Genomic DNA, 13,251 nt, shown 5'->3' on the forward strand with positions numbered 1-13,251 from the left:
GCGAACAAGACCTGCCCCCAAGAACCCATGGATATTTGGCCACCTGCCTTGACTAACATATGAACTTGAAGTGCCATCCCATTCCTAACCCATAGGGTTCAATATAATGTCGGTCCACGTTTTGCAGCTATTACAGTTTCAACTCTTCTGGGAAGGCTGTCCACAAGGTTGTAGAGTGTGTTTATAGGAATTTTTGACCATTCTTCCAAAAGCGCATTGGTGAGGTTACACACTGATGTTGGTCGAGAAGTCCTGGCTCTCAGTCTCCGTTCTAATTCATCCCAAAGATGTTCTATTGGGTTCAGGTCAGGACTCCGTGCAGGCCAGTCAAGTTCATCCACACCAGACTGTCATCCATGTCTTTATTCCTTCATGGAGAGCGGCCCATTCTTTCACGAATGTTTGTAGAAACAGTCTCCATGCCTAAGTGCTTGATTTTATACACCTGTGGTCGGGCCAAGTGATTAGGACACCTGATTCTGATCATTTCGATGGGTGGCTATACTATTGGCAATATAGTGTATCTTCATCTGACACGACAGAGAAACATTCTGGACCAATCAGGCGACAGCCATGGAGTCAGCTTTTCAGGCTTCTCCGCCATGGAAAAGCGGGCCGCCTTACCAGCCACTCCGCCACTAACCTGCTCCATTATCCCCGTCTCCCCAATTAAAATCTAAGCAGCGCTGTCAACGCCCAATGGGCAATAATGGCAATGCCCCTGGCACATGTACCATCACAACAGAGATGCTTGATTCGGGGGGCGACCTCATCATCCATTGGCTCACACAAATTACTAACCTTGTGCGGATATCTGAGTTGCTGCCAGATGACTGGAGGCGAGACATTATACTTCCCTTCTGGAAGCACAAGGGAGACTTTTCACCCGCAGACCTGCTCAGTGGCCTTTCGGTTGGAGTGTCCGCCCTGGGACCCTGGCCGAGTCATACCAAAGACCAGAGGTGGGACCAAGTCATTGCTTTGCAAGTCACAAGTAAGTCTCAAGTCTTTGCCCTCAAGTCTCGAGTCAAGACAGGCAAGTCCCGAGTCAAGTTCAAAGTCAAGACTGGAAAGTCTCAAGTCAAGTCACAAGTCCTGCATTTTGAGTTTTGAGTCCTTTCAAGTCCTTTTAACCACAGACTTAATATTTTTACACAGATTGTGTATGCTTTTAAACCGCTGTATTTATTTATTAAAACAAGTGCATTTGAAATAGCAGGAAAAAAAATAGTACTGACATTGCAATTCATAATAGCACTATTAACCAGTCATTTTAATAGTTTAAACAATTTTAAACATTTAACTCATTCCTTTACAGAATAAACACATTTGCAAAAACAAGTGCAACTGTACTTATTTGTACAAAAGTGTTAACATTGTATTTCCATGGCATATTGCATTGTAACTACTTCCACAGCAGTTTCTATCCTGTTCTTACCTTATCTCATTGATCTCATCTCATACTGTATGTGTGTTTATGTGTGCGTACACATGAAAAACATAACAAATACATGAACATAACAATGAACAGAGTTGTACTTTTTAGATGTCAGGGCCCTATGCAATATGTACACATATTTTTAATATAGTATACATTTTAACTAACCTTTATTTGACTATGTTTGTCTCTTTGTAGGTGGCTAAAATACGCGGTGCGGCTGACCGCCGTCTAACGTTACGTTACTGTGTGTGATACATTGACTAACGTAACGTTAAGTATAGGTACCTCATGCAACCCTGCTTAAAAAAAATCACTTGACAAAAAGTATGAATAAGGTAGCAAACTGCAGTGGACGCAACATATTGCCGTGTTTGCAATGACGTTATAACCATAGACATCTTATAAGTAGAAGCAGCATTGGCTGTTGTGACGCGAGCAATTTGCATCTTGAAGTGGTGATGAGGAGCCGGCGAGCAGCCTAAACTGACAGTTGACAGGTAGAAAACAAAGATGCCGGGCTGGTGTTCAGCGTTTTCCTGCTCAAATGAGCGGACTGTTGAAAATAGGAATCAGGGGATTACTTTTCACAAGTAAGATTTAACATTAATGTACTATTGGTTGTATTTTATGAAAATAACATTACCACAGAGTTGAGAAGGAGCAAAGATCTTCAATATTTGTATGTATAAATCACAAAGAAATCTTCTGGGGGAGGATGACGCCCCTACAGGGGTTTGGTTTACAAACTTTCAGCCCCACCTAAAACAAAATTCACCAGCCGCCACTGATTATGATGCATTCTCATTTTAGGCAAAATATAAGACAATACTTTCTTAACAGTATAATTGTAACCAGGAATAAGTCTTCAAGTAACAATATTCAAATACTAACATTGTTTGGTAAGACAGCATTTGGATTTATTCTGAATCCAGTGAAACAGATTGGTGGTTTTAGCTGATATAAAGACTTTCAGGTGTTTATATATGTTTATGTTGAAGTATTTGGCAGACGCTTTTATCCAAAGCAACATACATTAAAAAATACATATATAACAATCACTGTAAACATGATGATTTAACGGAAGAATGTAATACAAAATATCAATACAAAATGTCAAGACAGAATAAACTCTCTGCTGCTGTAGCAACAGAGATACAGTATATAAGATATATAGATATCTAATGTATTCATACATTGTTTATGTAGGATATACGCATGTATATATAACGTAATCATATTGTTTCTTCAACTTAAAAATAGCTGACCGTTTTTTCCCCCTTCCCTGGGCTTATATTCCCAGTTTTGATCTCGGACGTCTGGTCACTTATAGCATAAGAATATTGTATTACTGTTAAGCAAACTATGAATAATAAAACATGTGTCCGTTATCAGACATAGCTACACGTATGACAAAAAAGCGTGTGAAAATGAGTGGTATTCAGTGAGGTAAAATGAATTAAATGCGCTGACAGTTCATTGAGTTTGAGTTTATTTCGAACATGCAAGCATACAACATGATACATCACAATTTCCAGTTTCTCTTTTCAACCTGTTCGAAAAGGAGCAGGAAGAAGCAGAGCTTATTTAATCCTACCCCTTTTCTTTACAAAACAGTTGCTAAAACTTTTTGTTCACTTCCTGTTCACAATGTATTCACAATAAACTCCATTAGTAATCACAATAAAGCGGAGCCTTTTCCTTTGCGTCCTTTCTCATTGACAGGAAGTGAAGTTCATTGCTCCGGCCAAATGAATTGCGGATCACCACTCCAAGATGGCGGCCCCGCGTCTCGTCTGCGCCAGTAGGCAGTAGCGCTCGATGCTGCGTCTACTTATAAGATGTCTATGGTTATAACGTTAGCAGTGAGTTTACAGCCTCACTGATTTAACTACACAGCAAATAAAAGTCATGTTACTCAGCCAATAAACGTTATCTTACATTCAAAACTTACCCTTCTTTGCAGAGGTGTGGACTCGAGTCACATGACTTGGACTCGAGTCAGACTCGAGTCATGAATTTGATGACTTTAGACTGGACTTGACAAAATGTAAAGAGACTTGCAACTCGACTTAGACTTTAACATCAATGACTTGTGACTTCACTTGGACTTGAGCCTTTTGACTTGACATGACTTGCTACTTTCCCCAAAACCTAAAGCTTGAAAAGTTATTTGGGAGCGCTCCGTAGCTTTCATTTTGTACGTGTCTGTCTATCAGCGTGTGTGCTGCCTGTCAGCGCGTGTGCTCTAAGTACAACAGCCAATCAAATTAGATCTACATTGTTTTCATCACACAGCATTCAGCCAATCAAATTGCAGGACAACCAATGAACAAGAGTTGTCAAACAACGTGCCAGTGAGAAAGATTTATACCAAAGTTGGTTTCGTTCGGGTATAAAAACTACGACTTGGTCAACAAAAAACGAATTGCGTATGCAAATCACGCAGTTTGAATATTACAGACGGAGACGCAACAACTTCCAACTTCGTTCGACATTTGAAGTTGCACAAAGAAGGGTAAGTTTTGAATGTAAGATAACGTTTATTGGCTAAGTAACATGACTTTTATTTGCTGTGTAGTTAAATCAGTGAGGCTGTAAACTCACTGCTAACGTTATAACCATAGACATCTTATAAGTAGACGCAGCATGGAGCGCTACTGCCTACTGGCGCAGACGAGACGCGGGGCCGCCATCTTGGAGTGGTGATCCGCTCCATTCAGTGCAATTCATTTGGCAGGAGCAATGAACTGTCAGCGCATTTCATTCATTTTACCTCACTGAATACCACTCATTTTCACGCGCTTTTTTGTCATACGTGTAGCTATGATAAAGGACACATGTTTTATTATTCATAGTTTGCTTAACAGTAATATAATATTCTTATACGCTATAAGTGACCAGACGTCCGAGATCAAAACTGGGAATATAATCCCAGAGAAGGGGAAAAAAAACGGTCAGCTATTTTTAAGTTGAAGAAACAATATGATTACGTTATATATACATGCGTATATCCTACATAAACAATGTATGAATACATTAGATATCTATATATCTTATAGACTGTATCTCTGTTGCTGCAGCAGCAGAGAGTTTATTCTGTCTTGACACTTTGTATTGATATTTTGTATTACATTCTTCCCTTAAATGATCATGTTTACACTGATTGTTATATATGTATTTTGTATGTATTTCGCTTTGGATAAAAGCGTCTGCCAAATACTTGAACATATATAAACACCTGAAAGTCTTTATATCAGCTAAAACCACCAATCTGTTTCACTGGATTCAGAATAAAACCAAATGCTGTCTTACCCAACAATGTTAGTAATTGAATATTGTTACTTGAAGACTTATTCCTGGTTACAATTATACTGTTAAGAAAGTATTGTCTTATATTTTGCCTAAAATGAGAATGCATCATAATCAGTGGCGGCTGGTGAATTTTGTTTTAGGTGGGGCTGAAAGTTTGTAAACCAAACCCCTGTAGGGGCGTCATCCTCCCCCAGAAGATTTATTTGTGATTCTCACATACAAATATTGAAGATCTTTGCTCCTTCTCAACTCTGTGGTAATGTTATTTTCATAAAATACAACCAATAGTACATTAATGTTAAATCTTACTTGTGAAAAGTAATCTCCCGATTCCTATTTTCAACAGTCCGCTCACTTGAGCAGGAAAACGCTGAACACCATCTTTGTTTTCTACCTGTCAACTGTCAGTTTAGGCTGCTCGCCGGCTCCTCATCACCACTTCAAGATGCAAATTGCTCGCGTCACAGCAACCAATACTGCGTCTACTTATAAGATATCTATGGTTATAACGTCATTGCAAACACGGCAATATGTTGCGTCCACTGCAGTTTGCTACCTTATTCATACTTTTTATCAAGTGATTTTTTTTAAGCAGGGTTGCATGAGGTACCTACACTTAACGTTACGTTAGTCAATGTATCACACACAGTAACATAACGTTAGACAGCGGTCACCAGCACCGCATATTTTAGCCACCTACAAAAAGACAAACAGTCAAATAAAGGTCAGTTAAAATGTATACTATATTAAGAATATATTGCATAGGGCCCTGACATCTAAAAAGTACAACTCTGTTCATTGTTATGTTCATGTATTTATGTTTTACATGTGTACGCACACATAAACACACATACAGTATGAGATGAGATCAATGAGATGAGGTAAGAACAGAATAGAAACTGCTGTGGAACTAGTTACAATGCAATATGCCATGGAAATACAATGTTAACACTTTTGTACAAATAAGTACAGCTGCACTTGTTTTTGCAAATGTGTTTATTCTGTAAAGGAATGAGTTAAATGTTTAAAATTGTTTAAACTATTAAAATGACTGGTTAATAGTGCTATTACGAATTGCAATGTCAGTACTATTTTTTTTCTTGCTATTTCAAATGCACTTGTTTTAATAAATAAATACAGCGTTTTAAAAGCATACACAATCTGTGTAAAAATATTAATCTGTGGTTAAAAGGACTTGAAAGGACTCGAAACTCAAAATGCAGGACTTGTGACTTGACTTGAGACTTTCCAGTCTTGACTTTGGACTTGACTCGGGACTTGCCTGTCTTGACTCGGGACTTGACTCGAGACTTGAGGGCAAAGACTTGAGACTTACTTGTGACTTGCAAAGCAATGACTTTGTCCCACCTCTGCTTCTTTGTGCAACTTCAAATGTCGAACGAAGTTGGAAGTTGTTGCGTCTCCGTCTGTAATATTCGAACTGCATGATTTGCATACGGCAATTCGTTTTTTGTTGACCAAGTCGTAGTTTTTATACCCTAACGAAACCAACACTGGCGCGTTGTTTGACAACTCTTGTTCAATGGTTGTCCTGCAATTTGATTGGATGAATGCTGTGGGATGAAAACAATGTAGATCTAATTTGATTGGCTGTTGTACTGAGAGCACACACGCTGACACGCAGCACACACGCTGATAGACAGACATGTACAAAATGAAAGCTACGGAGCGCTCCCAAATAACTTTTTAAGCTTTATGTTTTGGGGGAAATAGCAAGTCATGTCAAGTCAAAAGGCTCAAGTCCAAGTGAAGTCACAAGTCATTGATGTTAAAGTCTAAGTCGAGTTGCAAGTCTCTTTACATTTTGTCAAGTCGAGTCTAAAGTCATCAAATTCATGACTCGAGTCTGACTCGAGTCCAAGTCATGTGACTCGAGTCCACACCTCTGCCAAAGACTATAAAAATGGGACCCTTCCCTCCCTGCTTGGCACTCAGCATCAAGGGTTGGAATTGGGGGTTAAATCACCAAAATGATTCCCGAGTGTGGCCACTGCTGCTGCTCACTGCTCCCCTCACCTCCCAGGGGGGGGGGAACAAGGCGATGGGTCAAATGCAGAGGGTAATTTCGCCACACCTAGTGTGTGTGTGTCTGACTATCAGTGGTACTTTAACTTTAACTTTATTCTACTCACCCACGCTTTATCCGCAACCAGAAGCAGACGGCGCCAACACCAGGCCATTTTCATGCCCAACCGTTCCACCATCGATCACATATCACTCATTAGAGAAAAGGACCGGCACCTCTTCATCGCCTTCATTGACCTTAAAGGCCTACTGAAACCCACTACTACCGACCACGCAGTCTGATAGTTTATATATCAATGATGAAATCTTAACATTGCAACACATGCCAATACGGCCGGGTTAACTTATAAAGTGCAATTTTAAATTTCCCGCTAAACTTCCGGTTGAAAACGTCTATGTATGATGACGTATGCGCGTGACGTCAATCATTGAAACGGAAGTATGTGGACACATTGAATCCAATACAAAAAAGCTCTGTTTTCATCTCAAAATTCCACAGTATTCTGGACATCTGTGTTGGTGAATCTTTTGCAATTTGTTTAATGAACAATGAAGACTGCAAAGAAGAAAGTTGTAGGTGGGATCGGTGTATTAGCGGCTGGCTGTAGCAACACAACCAGAAGGACTTTGACTTGGATAGCAGACGCGCTAACCGCCGCTAGCCGCCGACCGTACGGATGACCGGGTGAAGTCCTTCGTCCTTCCGTTGATCGCTGGAACGCAGGTGAGCACGGGTGTTGATGAGCAGATGAGGGCTGGCTGTCATAGGTGGAGAGCTAATGTTTTTAGCATAGCTCTGTGAGGTCCCGTTGCTAAGTTAGCTCCAATGGCGTCATTAGCAACAGCATTGTTAACCTTCGCCAGGCTGGAAAGCATTAACCGTGTAGTTACATGTCCATGGTTTAATAGTATTGTTGATTTTCTGTCTATCCTTCCAGTCAGGGGCTTATTTCTTTTGTTTCTATATGCAGTTAAGCACGATGCTATCACGTTAGCTACGTAGCTAAAGTGCTTCACCGATGTATTGTCGTGGAGATAAAAGTCACTGTGAATGTCCATTTCGCGTTCTCGACTCTCATTTTCAAGAGGATATAGTATCCGAGGTGGTTTAAAATACAAATCTGTGATCCACAATAGAAAAAGGAGAAAGTGTGGAATCCAATGAACCCTTGTACCTAAGTACAAGGGTTCATTGGAAAAAAGATACGTCCTGCACTGCACTCTAGTCCTTCACTCTAATGTTCCTCATCCACGAATCTTTCATCCTCGCTCAAATTAATGGGGTAATCGTCGCTTTCTCGGTCCGAATCTCTCTCGCTGCATTGAAAACAATGGGGAAATGTGAGGAGCCTTTCAAACTGTGACGTCACGCTACTTCCGGTACAGGCAAGGCTTTTTTATCAGCGACCAAAAGTTGCGACCTTTATCGTCGATGTTCTCTACTAAATCCTTTCAGCAAAAATATGGCAATATCGCGAAATGATCAAGTATGACACATAGAATGGATCTGCTATCCTCGTTTAAATAAAACAATTTCATTTCAGTAGGCCTTTAAAGCCTGTAACGTGACGGTGGCACAAGCTCAACACCTTGCCCACAACAGACCCAAGTGGAGAGCCTTGGTTGCTACGGTTGGCTCTACGCTCTAATAAGTAAGTCATCATTATAATGCAGTAGTAATCAAACTTATCTAAAAAAAAACACTGGGCTCTCCAAGTACCACCATAATGACTAACATTGAAATACAGTAGCGTAGTAAACCTAAGTATTCATTAAAAACAAGGAAGGAGTTTTATTTGACCAAGTATATGCAATATTTTTGGACACTATAACATTACACAGTTCGAACAGTAACACTGTGTTTCATTATAGGAAAATAAAACCCTATACTTAATGAATTAATAAATACAACACCCAAAACCAGTGAAGTTGGCACGTTGTGTAAATCGTTAAAAAAAAACCTGAATACAATGATTAGCAAATCCTTTTCAAGCTATATTCAATTGAATAGACTGCAAAGACAAGATACTTAATGTTCGAACTGGAAAACTTTGTTATTTTAATGCTTAGTGAAAATGTTCTGGGGTTTGACGAGTCCACATTTCCAAATTGTTTTTGGAAACTGTGGACGTTGTGTCCTCCGGACCAAAGAAGAAAAGAACCATCCGCATTGTTATAGGGTGCAAAGTTCAAAAGCCAGCATCTGTGATGGTATGGGGGTGTATTAGTGCCCAATGCATGGGTAACTTATACATCTGTGAAGGCAGCATTAATGCTGAAAGGTACATACAGGTTTTGGAGCAACATATGTTGCCATCCAAGCAACGTTACCATGGACGCCCCTGCTTATTTCAGCAAGACAATGCCAAGCCACGTGTTATAACAGCGTGGCTTCATAGTAAAAGAGTGCGGGTACTAGACTGGCCTGCCTGTAGTCCAGACCTGTCTCCCATTGAAAATGTGTGGTGCATTATGAAGCCTAAAATACCACAACAGACACCCCGGACTGTTGAACAACTTAAGCTGTCAAGCAAGAATGGGAAATAATTCCACCTGAAAAGCTTCAAAAATTGGTCTCCTCAGTTCTCAAACGTGTTGTTAAAAGGAAAGGCCATGTAACACAGTGGTAAAAATGCCCCTGTGAAAACTTTTTGCTAAGTGTTGCTGCCATTAAATTCTAAGACTAAGTTAATGATTATTTGCAAAAAAAAAGTAAAGTTTCTCAGTTCGAACATTAAATATCTTGTCTTTGCAGTCTATTCAATTAAATATAGGTTGAAAAGGATTTGCAAATAATTGTATTCTGTTTTTATTTACGAATTACCCAACGTGCCAACTTCACTGGTTTTGGGTTTTGTACATAGAATGAGGTTGTCCGGAAATAAACTAAAACAATTATTCTTAAATAAACTGTCAATAAAGTTAAAGTGCAGAGGAAAACACTTTATACTTTTTGCACTTAGGAAACTTCTCTATGATTCAGGCTTTTGGTTTGTTTGCACGGTGGCACGGTGGTTGGTGTGGCACTGACTTCATCCTCTTAACACTTTGCAGTGCATAGTTCTCTCTGTTCTGGGCAAGTCTCCCGCGGCTCAGGGACAAGCGGTAGAAAACGGATGGATTGTAATTGCCATTGCTGCCACAAGTGGTGGAAAACTGCATTACAACTGAGTACCACTGCGGCCCATAAGGACCAGATACTGATGATGAAATCAAAGATAAAGTATTAGTGTATAACACGGGGACGTCGTGGCACAGTTGGGAGAGTGACCGTGCCTGCAACCTGAGGGTTCCTGGTTCAATCCCCACCTTCTACCATCCTAATCACGTCCATTGTGTCCTTGAGCAAGACACTTCACCCTTGCTCCTGATGGGTCCTGGTTAGCTCCTTGCATGGCAGCTCCCGCCATGAGTGTGTGAATGTGTGTGTGAATGGGTGAATGTGGAAATACTGTCAAAGCGCTTTGAGTACCTTAAAGGTAGAAAAGCGCTATACAAGTATAACCCATTTATCATTTATTTATCATTTATAACTAGATAGCGACGTGAATATGTGGCGGCCATCTTACTAAGGGCCACCGGGCAATACAATGTGATTTGAAAATAAATCATAACTTTCTCATTTATCCGCCTATTTTCATGAAGTTTATGTTCTTGTTGATGTAAAAACATTTGCTATTATTACACTTTTTTTGGATAAAAAAATAAAAATAATAAAACCTATTTTTCGTACTGTCTTTGTTTCAGCCATAGGGCATATTTTGCAACAGTATGCATCACAATGAGCTGGCACGCTTCCGACAATAGGATGCCCTTTGACCCTACTAGTTTACTCTCCGTAGCAGGCATCCCAGAGGTACATGACCTATGTCGTTAATTATATAAATGGAAATAATATGTTGGTGATATCGTTCCCGCCCACATATCTGCTTGCTGCATTTATATAATTATAGGATAAATGGTCAATTTCAAAGGCTGGCACACCATTATAGGAGGGTGTGAGGTATTTGCAAGCGCAAATCTCCCACGATCTCATTCATAAACCCTGCAGAGGACCCGTTGCCATGGAAACTTGAGTCAAAATGTGAGATCAAAGGACAAACCAATTTCTTGAGTACAATCTAGCCGCTCTTGGGAAGAAGCAGAAGTCAGGCATTTTGAGAGGAGTCATTACAGGATGTCTCCCTTTCCCAGGTGGGAAGAGGTTGGCACTGCTCACGTTCTCTTGCAAAGCTTGCACAATGCTGGGAGGAAGATATAAGAGCACTCTGCACATTTGTGTCACATTTTCACTGTTCATAATAGTAATTTGAGCCCCACTGATGACACAATGAGTGATGTCATAGTAACTGCAAAGCATTAAAGACCCTCAAACACATTTTTAATTACAGAGCTGAATATTAAACTGTTCAACAAGTGTATAATTTTACATAACTTGGTAATAACCGTAATGAATGTGAGTGTGAATGTTGTCTGTCTATCTTTGTTGGCCCTGCGATGAGGTGGCGACTTGTCCAGGGTGTACCCCGCCTTCCGCCCGATTGCAGCTGGAATAGCCTCCAGCACCCTGACAGGGGCAAGCGGTAGAAAATGAATGGATAGGTGGTACTTGGGTAAGCTTGTCATAATAAATGAATTGGTTGCTTTAATTTGCGTTTGCTCCTAGCTAACAGGTTGGACTTCCTCATAACGCAATGATACTTGGTTTATTTGGTCGTATTTAAGTTCTAAATTGTATGTCATGCATTAGTTGGTCTCTTTCGTCTCTTCTTTCGAGGTAGTTAGCATGATGCACCTTAACTAAGCTTCTGTGCGGCCAACTAACAGACTGTAAAATGTACAAATTCATGTGCTTTACGGGATTTTTTGAATTTGGTGCAGACCACTACACTGCAAGTGAGATCATTATGCTAAATCATTTCTATAATGGTGCCCTTAAAATCAGGGTTTTAGGCGTCCATGTTTGTTTTTGTTTTTTGTGCTGAGGTAGTTAAAAAGCTCCTCGGTGGCAAGGCTGGGATGAGATCCTTAAGGCTCTAGATGCTGTGGGACTGTCTTGGTTGACAAGACTCTGGAACATTGCGTGGACATCGAGGGCGGTACCTCTGGATTGGTAGACCGGGATGGTGGTTCCTCTCTTTAAGAAGGGGAACCGGAGGGTGTGTTCCAACTATCGTGGGATCACACTCCTCAGCCTTCCCAGTAAGGTCTATTCAGGTGTACTGGAGAGGAGGCTTCGCTGGATAGTCGAACCTTGGATTCAGGAGGAACAGTGTGGTTTTCGTCCTGGTCGTGGAGCTGTGGACCAGCTCTATACTCTCGGCAGGGTCCTTGAGGGTGCATGGGAGTTTGCCCAACCAGTCTACATGTGCTTTGTGGACTTGGAGAAGGCATTCGACCATGTCCCCTGGTAAGTCCTGTGGGGAGTTCTCAGAGAGTATGGGGTAACGGACTGTCTGATTGTGGCGGTCTGCTCCCTGTATGATCAGTGTCAGAGCTTGGTCCGGCAGTGAGGGTTGGACCCGCCAAGGCTGCCCTTTGTCACAGATTCTGTTCATAACTTTTATGGACAGAATTTCTAGGCGCAGTCAAGGACATTGAAGGGATCTGGTTTGGTGGCTGCAGGATTAGGTCTCTGCTTTTTGCAGATGATGTGGTCCTGATGGCTTCATCTGGCCAGGATCTTCAGCTCTCACTGGATCGGTTCGCAGCCGAGTATGAAGCGACTGGGATGAGAATCAGCACCTCCAAGTCCGGTTAGTGTTAATCAAGAGGATTTTATTTTGAAAGTACCTTTGCCCTTGGTGCAGCTATTTGAGCTAATGTGATAGACATAGAACTTGCACAGAAATATGATTATTTTCTTCTTAGCCAGGTAGCCAACGTGGGGCATGCCATCATGTCAACCGATCACTTCAGTAGCTCATCATCTGCGGGGTATACAGTTGTACTTTTTGGTACTAAACGTATGTATATACACTACCGTTCAAAAGTTTAGGGTCACATTGAAATGTCCTTATTTTTTAAGGAAAAGCACTGTACTTTTCAATGAAGATAACTTTAAACTAGTCTTAACTTTAAAGAAATACACTCTATACATTGCTAATGTGGTAAATGACTATTCTAGCTGCAAATGTCTGGTTTTTGGTGCAATATCTACATAGGTGTATAGAGGCCCATTTCCAGCAACTATCACTCCAGTGTTCTAATGGTACAATGTGTTTGCGCATTGGCTCAGAAGGCTATTTGATGATTAGAAAACCCTTGTGCAATCATGTTCACACATCTGAAAACAGTTTAGCTCGTTACAAAATCTACAAAACTGACCTTCCTTTGAGCAGATTGAGTTTCTGGAGCATCACATTTGTGGGGTCAATTAAACGCTCAAAATGGCCAGAAAAAGAGAACTTTCATCTGAAACTTGACAGTATATTCTTGTTCTTAGAAATGAA

This window comes from Entelurus aequoreus, linkage group LG12 (genome assembly GCF_033978785.1).
Source record: "Entelurus aequoreus isolate RoL-2023_Sb linkage group LG12, RoL_Eaeq_v1.1, whole genome shotgun sequence".
In the NCBI taxonomy this organism is placed as follows: Eukaryota; Metazoa; Chordata; class Actinopteri; order Syngnathiformes; family Syngnathidae; genus Entelurus; species Entelurus aequoreus.